General features: G+C 35.6%; 1 long non-coding RNA gene and 1 other non-coding gene across 2 annotated transcripts; both read right to left on the bottom strand.

Moving 5' to 3' along the window:
- Positions 1 to 1,314: 1,314 nt before the first annotated feature.
- Positions 1,315 to 2,845, bottom strand: LOC136855743 (uncharacterized). Its single transcript, XR_010858120.1, has 2 exons — positions 2,324 to 2,845; positions 1,315 to 1,811 (listed from the first exon to the last, which is right to left on the bottom strand). It is a non-coding gene; the product is annotated as an uncharacterized lncRNA (long non-coding RNA).
- A 1,152-nt stretch (positions 2,846 to 3,997) lies between these two features.
- TRNAQ-UUG (transfer RNA glutamine (anticodon UUG)) lies at positions 3,998 to 4,069 on the bottom strand. Its single transcript has one exon. It is a non-coding gene; the product is annotated as a tRNA-Gln (tRNA).
- Positions 4,070 to 12,990: the final 8,921 nt, after the last annotated feature.

Genomic DNA, 12,990 nt, shown 5'->3' on the forward strand with positions numbered 1-12,990 from the left:
TCTGAGCTATTATTATTATTATTATTATTATTATTATTATTATTATTGTTAACTGGCCTTCAGAGGTAAATCTGCATCTGATCATTAATGATAATTACTACTACTACAAATAGTAGTATTTTAAATAGTAATTAACAAATTAGGCTTGTACCGAGAATGTTTGATGTCAAATATGTTTTCGATATTCTTTAAATAAAAACTTAACTTCACTCGAGCAAACTCTAACAAGGCAAAGCTTACGATCATAAAGACGTTTGACAACGCACGAATTCCTTACTGCCCCCCACCCTAGCGATCTTAGAGCGCTTGTTAGTTTTACCCATATACTGTTCCAGATACAGTAATTCATAAATTTCAGTAGTCAAACTACAAGCAGTGAACTAATTTCAGTCAATAGTCACAAGCAAATACAAAACTAAAAACATTTGGCTTACTCTTAATGTTTCTCGACCCCAGGCCAATTACTGGATAGCCCATCTAAGTACTTATTCAACACTAAAACCGTATACAACCTTTTAAACCAGGTAGTTTTATGCCTTTAAAAATGTACTGCTTCGTATTCCCTTTTAAATGTTTTCAAGTTTGTTTTAATGACACCAAGTCAGCCACTGGATTTTGTATATGGATCCAGATATTCGAGTTCTCTAGAGAATGAGTCGATCAATTAACTTAATGTTGTGACTGACTCCATTTTGACTTAACGCGTTCTAACAGCCTAATGCCAGCAATTGTTTCCTCAGTCGTACTTTTGTAACTTTCACTAAGTCAAGTTATGACGTTGAATCCCTTGAGCCTTAATTATTTTTCATTGCACTAAAGACACTCAACCGCGCAGACCTAAATTGTGCCCACTGAGACCTAGACCCACAGCCGTGCACACCCAGACTGTATCCCAACACGGATAGTAAAATAACGCTTTTGGCCTATTCAATTTTAATAAGAGTTCTCAAATGTTTTCCTGTCAAGTTTTAATAGCCAATTTAATTTTTTACACCAACAAATTTGTGGTGTCGAGTCATTCTGATTACAGTTCACGGAAATGCCACGTACCCGAGGCATTCCTGCATAGCTTCATGAACCATTTCATCACTCAACTAAGACGTGCAAATTTTAGTAGCATTGTTAAATTACTGATATTTACTGGGAGTTTAACCTGCAATGGATACAGATACATCCCACGAATCTAAATAACCAATCTGGTTAAAATACAGAACCTGGAAAACTTAAATGTATTTTATTCAATAATACACATACAACTTAGCTAATGTCAATTAAGAATCAAATTAAGGCTTCATCTGGTTAAAATACACAAACTGAAAACAGTATTTTTATTCAGTACTCATTTACAACTTACTCCCGTCAGATATACACAACCTGGTCTGAACTCAAGATAAAGGAGCAGGCGGGTTCTGTTACTAAAAGCAGTTTGGTACAAGCAACAATGGTTCACAATAACGCCCACAAGCTATGAGATGGTGCATGCATACAACAAAGCTCAGACATATTCCAGCCTTTTTAAAAAAGTCTGTACTTCACTGGATCAATAGCCTACTACACAAGGCAAGCCTTGGCTGATATCTGATCAGCTACGAAAGATCCAGTTGCCTAAGCATCACTTAAAGCAATTCGAGGTAATTTAGGTATTGCGAACACCAATGTCAATCACCTGCCGAGAGAAAACTGTCAGCCTAAGTTTTCCAGGAACGCCTAGACCGATAACTGTTGTATAAGATCCAGTTGCCTAACATCACTTACGGCAACTGGAGGTAATTTAGATAATGCAAACACCGCCATTGTCACTCAAACGTCACCTGCCGAGAGAAAAGATCGTTAGCCTAGTTCCTCGATACTGTTTATGTAATTTTCCACACGTTACTTTGAACGAGTGAACAGGGAATATTTGAACTAGCAAAAACACTAGACTTCATGAATGCATCAAGCATTATTAAATTCCTACATCTCTGAAAGCTGAATCAAAAATTGCAATGCTAATTTAAACTCAATTTAAAAGTTATAGGACAAAAACTAAAATTAATCTAGATTTTTCCCAAACAATTTAACAGTAACCTACCCTTTCAGCAAGCTAATTCATTAGATACAAATTAAACTGCAAAGTTCCCTTTAAAAACCAAAACTCACTTGCCAAGTGAAGTTTAAAAAAAAAAAAAAAAATTGCAAGCCTCCCGTCTTGTCATACGGCAGACCGTAAGTCTGCCGTATGACAATTAGGGATTCCTCCCCCACTCCAGGGGCCCCGCCCCTGAAGGGGGGAGGTTAAGCTTGCACAGTAACGTGGGTATACTAAAAGAGGGAAGTTGCTTACCTCTCGAATCTGAAGGTAAAATACGTTACCAAAGGAGTCTTCAGGAGTTTGACCAAAATCTGGAAAATTTACAATGTTATTTACCAGGCTTAAGTGAAAAAAAAAATAGCTAGAACTCACCATATTTGATTAATCAGTTTATGCATAAGCCGTGCAAAGCTCAAGATGGAATGAAAATCAAAATATATGTACCAGCAATACAGCCGTTAAGATAGTATAAAATCTGTGTGAAGATACCACGGAACCATTTGCAACGCTTTCTATAGAATTTGTTATATATTATCAAAGCAAATAAGACGTTAACCAATTACCAAGTGAAGATAACCAAAGCGTTAACAGATTAACCATCATTCAACTAACCAACGCAATTTGGAGATTAAAATCAATCAAAAACCACCTTCAACCTTACTTACAACGACCTATTGGATGAAACCACCCAAACTCTACGATATCCAAGATCCTCTATAAACAACGCACCAATCATTGCCTAATTACACCTGGAAAATGAAGACCTGTAATCTCTGTTTGTTGAAAAGAAAGTTGTAGTAAGTTTCCCTACTATGGATGAAATTAACTGGAAGTACACACTCGCCACGTAAGCCTTTTAATTCGTCGCGCGAACGGTAGATGGCAATCTCGTCACTCATTCTGTTTAGGCTCATGTACGCATAAAGTGAGAGAGAGAGAGAGAGAGAGAGAGAACTTGGTAATGCAAGCAAAAATTACAGTCATTCTATTTAGGCTTAAGAGAGAGAGAGAGAGGCTAAGTGCGAGGAATGCAAGCAACATTGACCTAAATGTTGCATAACCTTTCGAGTGGAGTCACGACATTGCAACCTCAGGCAGGTGAGCAGAGTTATCTTGCATTGCAGGACGTGATTAAGTATATTGGAACACAATAAAAGAATCTATCTCATCTAACAAGTATTTCTGGGATGAGGTTGCTGGTCATATGCCTTCTTTGGCATGGCTTTGAACAACCACAGGCTATTGTCCACCAGGTACATTGCAAGGGGCAGTTTCTATGTCAACATAGGCCAAATGGATATTTCAGGAATGGGGACAAGGTTGGTTTTTCCACCCCAAGTTCAAGCTATCAAAATTAATCTAATTATTATATAATAATTAACATATAAATCAATAATTATACACGCTCAAAATTAACAACTATCATATAATGTTTTTGTGGCATTATTATTATTATTATTATTATTATTATTATTATTATTATTATTATTATTATTATTATTATTATTATTATTTAAACACGAAAATATGTATAAAAGACAACAGGATAGAAAACATTTACTCATAAAATACATCTGTTTATTATTAATCTAATAATATTCAGATCAATAACTATACACGACCAAAATTAAAACCATGGAATGTTTCCTATATATTTATTGATCTAAGTTTCATATTTACATTATTTCTAGCTTATTTAATATTATACAATGTTTCCTGTGTATTTATTGATTCATTATTATACCTACACCATTTTTTAATCTTTTACAAAGTCAACAAAACGTAACCAAAGTGAAGTTTAGCGAGAAACCACCACCCCACCCCCCTAAAAATAGAAGAAGAAGCAGGAGCCACAACAAAATGTAAACAAAACATCCCTCCTTCGTATCCTAACTTCTTCTTCGTTATTAATCAGTTCAAGAAGTGAGGTCCCACCGAGACTCGAACTCGGATCGCTGGATTCAAAGTCCAGAGTGCTAACCATTACACCATGGGACCGTTATACACACGCGTAACTGTGAGGTCGTGCGTTGGGTCTAACCGTGATACACGCGTGTAGGTTTGTAAACGATGTAATTTGGTGTATTTAATTAGTCTTTTCTTGTTTATTTGTGCTGTATGTGGTGTAAATAGTGCGATAATTATTTCAACAATTATTTCACTGATTATTTAACGTATATGTGGAAGATTAAAGGGTGAAACTAACTCATTCATAGTTGGATTATAGCGATTGTCAATGCAGTCCAGCCTAAGTTTTTGTGGTGTAAATGGTATGTTTATTTACACTTTTCGTGCTTATTTGTGATTCATATGGTGTAAATAGTGTGGTACTTATTTCAACAATTAGTTAACGTAAATTTGAAGGATAGATGAATGAAATTAGCACATTCATAGCTGGGTTTTATCGATTATTATAAATGTTGTTTCGTGTGAGTTTAAGCGGAGTAAGTGGTGCATTTAATTATCGTTTTTCTTGTTTATTTGTGGTGCATGTGACTTAAATAGTGTTAGAATTATTTCACCAGTTATTTAACGTATATATGAAAGATAGACAGATGGAATTAACGCCTTCATAGTTGAGTTATATTTATTATAAGTGCAGTTACACAGACTGAATAAAGTCATTGGTTGTGTATGACGTCACAAAGCTGGTAGCCTGTGAATTCAAGACATTTAAGACTATTTTGTCACACGTTGGGTCTAGTCTTTACCTGAACGGGTGACCACCAAACAATACCAGAAAACTGTGGGGCATAAGCCCTCTTCACCTTTACTGAAACATAACCTAGGCCTTTGAAGGTCGTTGGGAGTGGCGATGAGTTACAGAAACGCCTGTAAAAACACCGTTGTAGATTCAGTTATATAACAATCACCGTCGTCTTTTCCGTGTTTGTGGGAAATTCCCCGCGCAGCAATCGTTTCATAATATTTTCGTTTATCAACATATTTTTATATGACCTGTTTCCTACTGTAGAGTTATTTGTATCGTCTGCTGTCATAAAAAAATTACTGGTTTTATTTTTTTTCATAGTGAATTGCATTCTGTCAGGTAGCCGACTAACGAGGACTATGTTGCTTGTTCAAGTTTGTGCCTGAAAATCTAATGTGTCTGCGTGTTTATGAGTTTTGTAGAACTGTGCTACTGATTAAATCACTTTGTGTATTAACTAGTGAAGAAGCCAGAAGGGAGAGTTGGAGGAGTTATATATTATATTTGAGAATGTGTGCGTGCGTGATTGCGTGTACTGTATGGGCGTGACATCACCCAAAAGTCTATTCTCACACACCACCAGCTAATTCGCTACATTTAACAATAAGCAGAAATTCCTGAGTGTTATGTTATCAATTTATTTTTTGAATAACTTGAGAATTATCTCAAAGTTTTTTTTATATTAATGTGAACTTTGTAAATCAGTTCTGTATCAGCATTCATTGTAGGCCTATAACTTGTCCCCTTTTCCCCAGTAAAACCCTAATGCAGAATGGAACGAACAGTTTCGTGGCTCATTTTTTGAGTGGGCTTGTTATCTGGCGTCGTGTTGTGATGTGTGCTATAGAAAGGGCGATTATCGTTCGTTTTTATTTTAACTTTGTTTGGTCTGAGTGTCATACAATTATGTTTAACCTTTAGCCATTAAATTGATTTTAAGTTTAAATTTCAACAAGTGCGTTTCAATGCCCCTCCATTTTATTTCATTTTCCCGTGATCCCATGGTGAATGTAATTTGATCTGATAAACTTTATATTGTTTTCATACTTTGAAGTGACGCTAGTAACGTAAAGAAGCGAGGTAACATATATCGAGTCCTCTATGTTCTGAAAATCAACATGTGAGTACTCGTAAGATTTTGAGAGAGAGAGAGAGAGAGGAGTTCTGGTCTAATTCAACGTTCTGTTCTCCTATTTCCACCACATGTTCAAGCCATCAGAAGCCATCTAAGGTATCCTAATCATCTACCATCTTATTCTTGGTGTTTTGTTCTCAAATAACATAATAGAAAATGCAAAATAGTATTTATTATTATTATTATTGCTGCTTCCTGCAGATGACGATATCACGTTCTGTTCTCCTATTTCCACCACATGTTCAAGCCATCTAAATCTCCCTTTCACCAATAACTCATCTACCATCTGACACCTAATATTCTTGGTAAAGTTTTGTTCTCAAATAACATAATATTTTGGAAATGCTTTATATTACCAAAATAGTATTTATTATTATTATTATTAGAAAAATTATTATTAATATTATCATTATTTATTATTATTATTATTATTATTATTATTATTATTATTATTATTATTATTATTATTATTATTATTATATCTTCACTATCAGTCAACACAAAAATAAAACTATATTATCATTATCAAATAATGTTTTATTATTATTACCACCTACAAAATCTTTTGAATATGCTTTTATTACAAAAGCAAAAATTATTATTATTATTTTATTATTATTACCATTATTATTATTTCTCGTCAAATAATAATAATAATAATAATAATAATAATAATAATAATAATAATAATAATAATAATAATAATAATAATAATAATAATAATAATAATCACACTTTCTCTATCACAATTTAAAAATTACGAAAATGAATCTTTTTATTATAACTTTTTTTGGTGTTATTATCAAATAAAAAAACAGACCTTTTTACTCGTATTATCAATAATAATAATAACGTTTTCTTATCATTATCATTGATGACAAAAGAAAAACAACATCATGACAATTCTCACATACAAACAAAATTTCTAAACCGTCACTTCAATTAGGTAAGACAATTTACCAGGCGACCGTGTTCACCTGGTGTGGTCTCCCGGATATGCGTGCGCGCGGGCGAGAGCGTGTGCGTGTTTGTGTGTGTTTTTATTTATCTTTGGTTTTTCATCGTGACTTAAAAATGTATTTCCTTTATTGGAGACACTTTAATTTTGTTTTAAATTTGATGTATTGAGAAATTCTTATGTACCTATTATTATTATTATTATTATTATTATTATTATTATTATTATTATTATTATTGCCCTTCAGATCTCAATGGGATGAAGCTGCGAGCCCCACCGCCCTTCTCCAACATGCCTGTGACCCACCATCAGAATGGGACTCGCATCCCTCCTTAGAAGCGAGACGAACGTCAAAACCACTACGTCTATGCCTTTTATAAATATTTCTTAAAACATCAGTAGGCAACAACGAGGCCGCAGGGGTCATCAGGGTGGGCCTAGGTGGGGCCAAGATATTTTTTTTTTGGGGGCCCCAAAGAAAATTACACAAAACTAATGTACCAGTTCTGTAATTAGTAAAATTTAATATTCTCGAATGTATAACATCCACGTGAATGAAGGAAAATACTGTGGTAATAGTATTGGTAATTAGTAAACCTGTATTTGAAATTATAGAGCTCAATTTTCAATTAATTTTCAACTCTTACTATATGCAAATGCATCAAGTACTGTAATGGAAATTTCCTCACAACCTTATATTCAACACTAGACTCATTTCCACTATCAAGTTTTAATGTTCAGTTATAGTATAATAATATTCTTGTTATATAAATATATCAAAATGGTGCATATCATCAATTACACAAAAGAGTTGTGACCCTCCAAAAGCCTTTTAAAATTCCAAGCTATCCCTTCCTACTTCATCTCCTCTCCCTGGAAACTAACTCTGAGCACCTGTAGAAACTGCATAGTTATTCAAAGCTGTAACTATAGTTCAATCACTTCATACATAAGTTGATAACATCAAACTGGATCAGAATATCAAAATATAATTATAATTCTGCTCTTGACCACCGAAGGGTTAAAGTTTAGCTGCAAAAGGAATTTCATCTGGGGGCCATGGGGTCCACCTGGCACGCCCCCCATAGTGACGCCACTGGTCAGAGTAGGAAACTTTGGGCATAATTGACGACAAAAAAGGAAGAGAGAATTTTTTTTTTTTTTTTTTTTTTGAGGTAAGCAAACCTGTTCGTTTGGGCATGTAACCTTCCAGCGCCCTCTGGGAAGATTGCCCTAGAGGTTGACGTGCCCTCAGAAGCCGGCTTGTATTTGCGTCTTACTTCTGAGAGAGAGAGAGAGAGACAGATAGAGATAAAGATAAAGATAGAGAGAGAGAGAAAGAGTTCTTTTTTCAGTTCCTCCTCCCCTTCCTAAGTCATCTTATCCTCCCAACTCCTAACACTAGCGAATTTTAAATTCTTTTCTCTCTTCACACCAAATTATCATCCTCCATTCTCTCCACATAACCAAACCGTCTCAAAAACTGACCCATCCTTTTCACCACGCTAACATATCTTTACATTTCAGCTCTTCTTATGCCACGCATTCTACAAATTCGTCTCTGCATCTTCCACTTTTATTTTTCCTGTCATACGCATTCAACATCCACACTTCACTTCTCTTGCGGAGAAGTGGTTCAACAATTCCCTCATACATACATGACGAGAAAGTTTAGGCTAACTGAAGCATACATTTCAGTCTAACCACAGAGAAAGGAGTTTCAATTAAAAAATTACTGAATCTTGCCAGTTTTTTTTTTTTATATATCACTGAAGCTCATATTTTGCATCTGATTGGTCAGTACGTTTGAACTGTAACCTGTGATTGGTGGAGAGCAGCATGAGTTCCCACCAAGCACAATGTTAGCTTTAGGGATCTCGCCTGCTGATTTTTACCGTCAGCTCTGAAAAACAGAGTATAGAAATGTCATTGAAATTGATGAAATATTTTACTATATCTTTTTTTTTTTATTTTTCTCTGTATTTTACTTATTTTGACTTAGTCACATATTTTTCCATATTTTATATTTGTTCCCAGAAATGTTTAATCAGTTGTGTAATATAATAATAATGATAATATAATAATAATAATAATAATAATATTATAATCAGGTATTATTTTTTCTGTATTTGTTTCAAAGTGTTAGTTTATTATGAATGTTAATAATAATAATAATAATAATAATAATAATAATAATAATAATAATAATAATAATAATAATAATTTTCCCCAAGAACAATTGATTCTCAGCAGAAAAATCCAAGCGAAAAACTAGGAAGAAGAATAAGGTGAAGACTGAGGATGAAGAAGAGTAGGAGTAGGAGGAGACAAAGTTTCCTCCTATGAGTAAAGCAGAGAAAATAAGAAAAAAAAAATCCTTCCTTGTAAGAAAACAGGTTGCGTCATGCGAGTCCCTTCGCCGTATAAGAGAGGTTGGTTTGTCTCTCCTAAACCGAGAATCTTCGGCGAAGAGACCCCCAGCGACTTCATCATCTTCTTCTGCAGTTTTCGGTCATAATTTGAGGTACTTTCAACATTTGTTTGTTTTTATGTTGTTTTTCTTGTTGTTGTTATGTTGTTGCCTTTGTTATACTGCATATATGTGTGTATGTGTATATATAACATATATGTGTGTGTATGTGTATATACACAACTAATCAGAATTTCTAGAACCGTTTTCAGCCTACACTAAAAATGGCGCAACGGCACACCTCAAACGCCATAAATTATTTCACACAGAGAGCTTTCCCCGAAACCCACTTTATAAATAGACTTTCTGAAACCCAACAACAGGTAATTATTACACGTCACTTATCGTAACCAAGTGCACGAGTGCAACCCGAATACGAAGTGTTTGAAAGTGTTAATTAGGGCGACCCTAAACTCAGACCACGCAGCGAACGTTACCTCTGAATTCGTGGGACGTTGCATCCTAGTTTCTCTATTTTTCCTTTGGGAAACCTAGGCTTATATTTAATCACGACTTGAGTTTCTCAAGTTGTCGGGTCGTTAATGGAATAATTAGAGCTTAGAGCTAACTTAAATCTAAGTTAGATAAGGTTAGACCAACCAGAACCCAGCCTCTGTATATTACGAGAGAGAGAAGGCTTACGATATCTGTAGACCAATGGTAACCCAACCTTTTTTTTCCGTGCCCCCCCTAATCACTTCTAAAATCCTGATGCCCCCAGTGCTGATATATAATCCTTGTTACCCAAAATGTTAACTCTGGTTCACGTGGATGAAGCCTAGAAGATCATTAATTTGGTTTAAACAAGCTTCCAAAGAACTTGGCCTCCATGGAGGTGAAAAATGATAGACCCAAAGGACAGTTCAAGTTCTGAGAAAGAAATTAGTAAGAAATTGTAAAAAAAAAAGAATATTAAGTAATATTAAAATAATGATGATGATGATGATAATAAAAGAATATTCACTGGTAATAAAGAGAGAGAGAGAGAGAGAGAGAGAGAGAGAGAGAGAGAGAGAGAGAGAGAGAGAGAGAGAGAGAGAGAATAGAATATTACAATATCTGTGGATTATCTCCTACGAAAACAGCAAATAAAGTTGCAAGAGAACTGAAATGTATATATTATAAAATAATTTGAATTTAAACTTTTTTTTTCTGTGATACTTCGATCATTTGAATTACTGTACAATAAAATAAAGGGACCCATCAATTGCAAAATACAATTTGGGCTCACTTCAAGATAAGATTTACTAAAGTTAGTCTTAGTGAGATCCTTGTGCTTCACGCCTGCTGCAGAGAGATTGTATATTAGTCACTACTTTAGCCAGCTTCAGTCTCGAATCACCTCGTTTAGCGATATTCAGTCGATATTCAGTCGATTTCTTTTCCACAGCAGCAAATCATTGACAGCTCTAAAGCCACATTCAGCTAAATATGGAGATGGGAACAGTAGCAACGGTTTTCTTGCAAAGCTGGTTGAATCTGGGTAGTTAGTTTCTGCATCATCACAACGCCATGCCACCGCTCCTTTTATGTTGAATAAAGTTTTAACTGACTCATCATTCTGGATTTCCCAGAGTTCTTCTTGGTACCGCATTGAAACTATGAAAGTCATTTGATGGTTGTAATAATATGATGGTAATTATATATTATATACAGAACATATGCAATTACACATGTACTACGTACACACAAGTATTTTTAAGTATTCATACTGTATATACACCGTATGTATTAAACTTGCATACACTCATGCTTACACATACTTGCTAGAAAAAATTCACTGTTAATAACTCATTCTCGAATTGCCCCCCTTAAAACTCAAATAGACCCCGGCCAGTAGTCCCACGTTGGGAACCACCGCTGTAGACCTATAAATCCTTTGCAGTCGCAGGGTTTCTCTCAGTTCCACCTTTAGATCCCTGTACTTCATCTCCTTTCCTCATTTTCCTAATCTCTGTCTCTATATCTTGCCGTTTAACCACCCCAACTCCTTCTTTTCTCAGTTTTAAACGCTCGAGTGGCCGAAAGTGCCCCAGTTCCTGGCTAAACGGCCTAAAAAAAATGTCATGCAACCAATTAACAACCTACAGGATGTTTCTCAGGACATATTCTGACAGGTCCACCTTGAACTAGACGCAAGAGAAGCCGAATCACGCTTGTCTGATTATGCAGTGCGTCCCCATTGACTTGCAAAAGGTGAGGCGCAGTCTGTTGTCATGTCCGGAGATTTATCTCGGGAAAATCTCCAGCATCCCAAACCGGATCTGTCGTCTGAGGACAGAAAAACGCCCCGTTTTCAATTCCTGAAACAGTCAGTTTTCTTAGGTTTTATTCTTAACTTTGGAGTAGAAAAGCACTTGTAGTTTTAGCTAAGTAGAAGGGAAGTTTTTAGACGAAACTTCTAGATGTTACTTAATCCTGGTTAGCTTAGTTTTTCTATCAAGTGGGGTAGACTAGCGCCAGTTGCTAAGCTAAGTAAAAAAGAAGAAATGTTTAAATTAAATTCTCAGAACTTGATTTTACCCACCATGGCTTCGTTTCTTATCAGATGGGATAGACTAAAACCAGTTGTTCTGCTGAGTGAGAGGGGAATATTAACGTAAGGATAAGAGGTAAACAAAGAAAATGTAATACAGTGAAAGGAAAGGAAGTGGGGAGACCCAACTGCTTTCTGCATGGACCCCTAAAACCCTTCAGGTTAAAGGAACTTGGCTTAACCAAAGTCCTTTAAGTTATATAAAGGACCTTAGGCTTAACCTGTTAGCCAGTGAAGCCAGAGAATAAAGCCTCCTGGTTTTCAACAGATCTCTAAGGATGAGGTTGCTAGCCCCATGCCCTTTCCTTGACATCAGCTGGTAGTTGGTAAGACTAAGGGAACACAGAAGTGAGAAGAAAATTCAAAAATTACGGCCAAGTATACTCAGATAGAGCGAGTCCTGTTAATATATGATTGGCTGCATCTAGCATTATTGCTCATGGCGTGCACACAACTTAGTGTTCTCAGGACCACACAGTTGTTGTTAGCCAAACCAGTGATTATCATACCAGAGAAAATGTTTTTTGTGATTGTTTTAGTATTAACGATTAATGAGAAAACGTGAAGGCATACGAGATGGTATTACGACAAAGAAGTAAACCTTATTTAAGAGAATGCCAAATTATGCCACAGCAGCCCCACCTAAGTGGAGCCCGCTTATGGGTCAAAAGAGGCCCAATAGGAAGTTCCCCAAAAAATACAAGGAGGTTTTGACACCCACTTTTTAGTCTTAAGCTAAGTAGCAGGAATCACCCAGGGCAGCATTTTGGGCCATGCCCATTAAACCCCATACCTAGGGGCTGGTTCCATCAACTGGAACCCACTTACATAATTACATAACAAAATTACCCCCATTAACGAGTTCCAGGACAACAAATGAAAAACTGAAACCTACTTGGTATTCAGTGCTCAAGTCAATATGCTATAAGGATTACTGGATATCATCTCAGGAAATTGTCTTTGTTAAAAAGTGTCTAGATGGGAGTTCTGCCAAGATATTTGTGATTAATTCTTCCATTAATAGTGTGGACTATTGGAACGCTATCACTCTTAATCTACTCAAGATACAACTTGGGAAGCTGCAAAATATACTAATGAAATGGGCAATAT

This window comes from Macrobrachium rosenbergii, chromosome 33 (genome assembly GCF_040412425.1).
Source record: "Macrobrachium rosenbergii isolate ZJJX-2024 chromosome 33, ASM4041242v1, whole genome shotgun sequence".
Lineage (NCBI taxonomy): Eukaryota > Metazoa > Arthropoda > Malacostraca > Decapoda > Palaemonidae > Macrobrachium > Macrobrachium rosenbergii.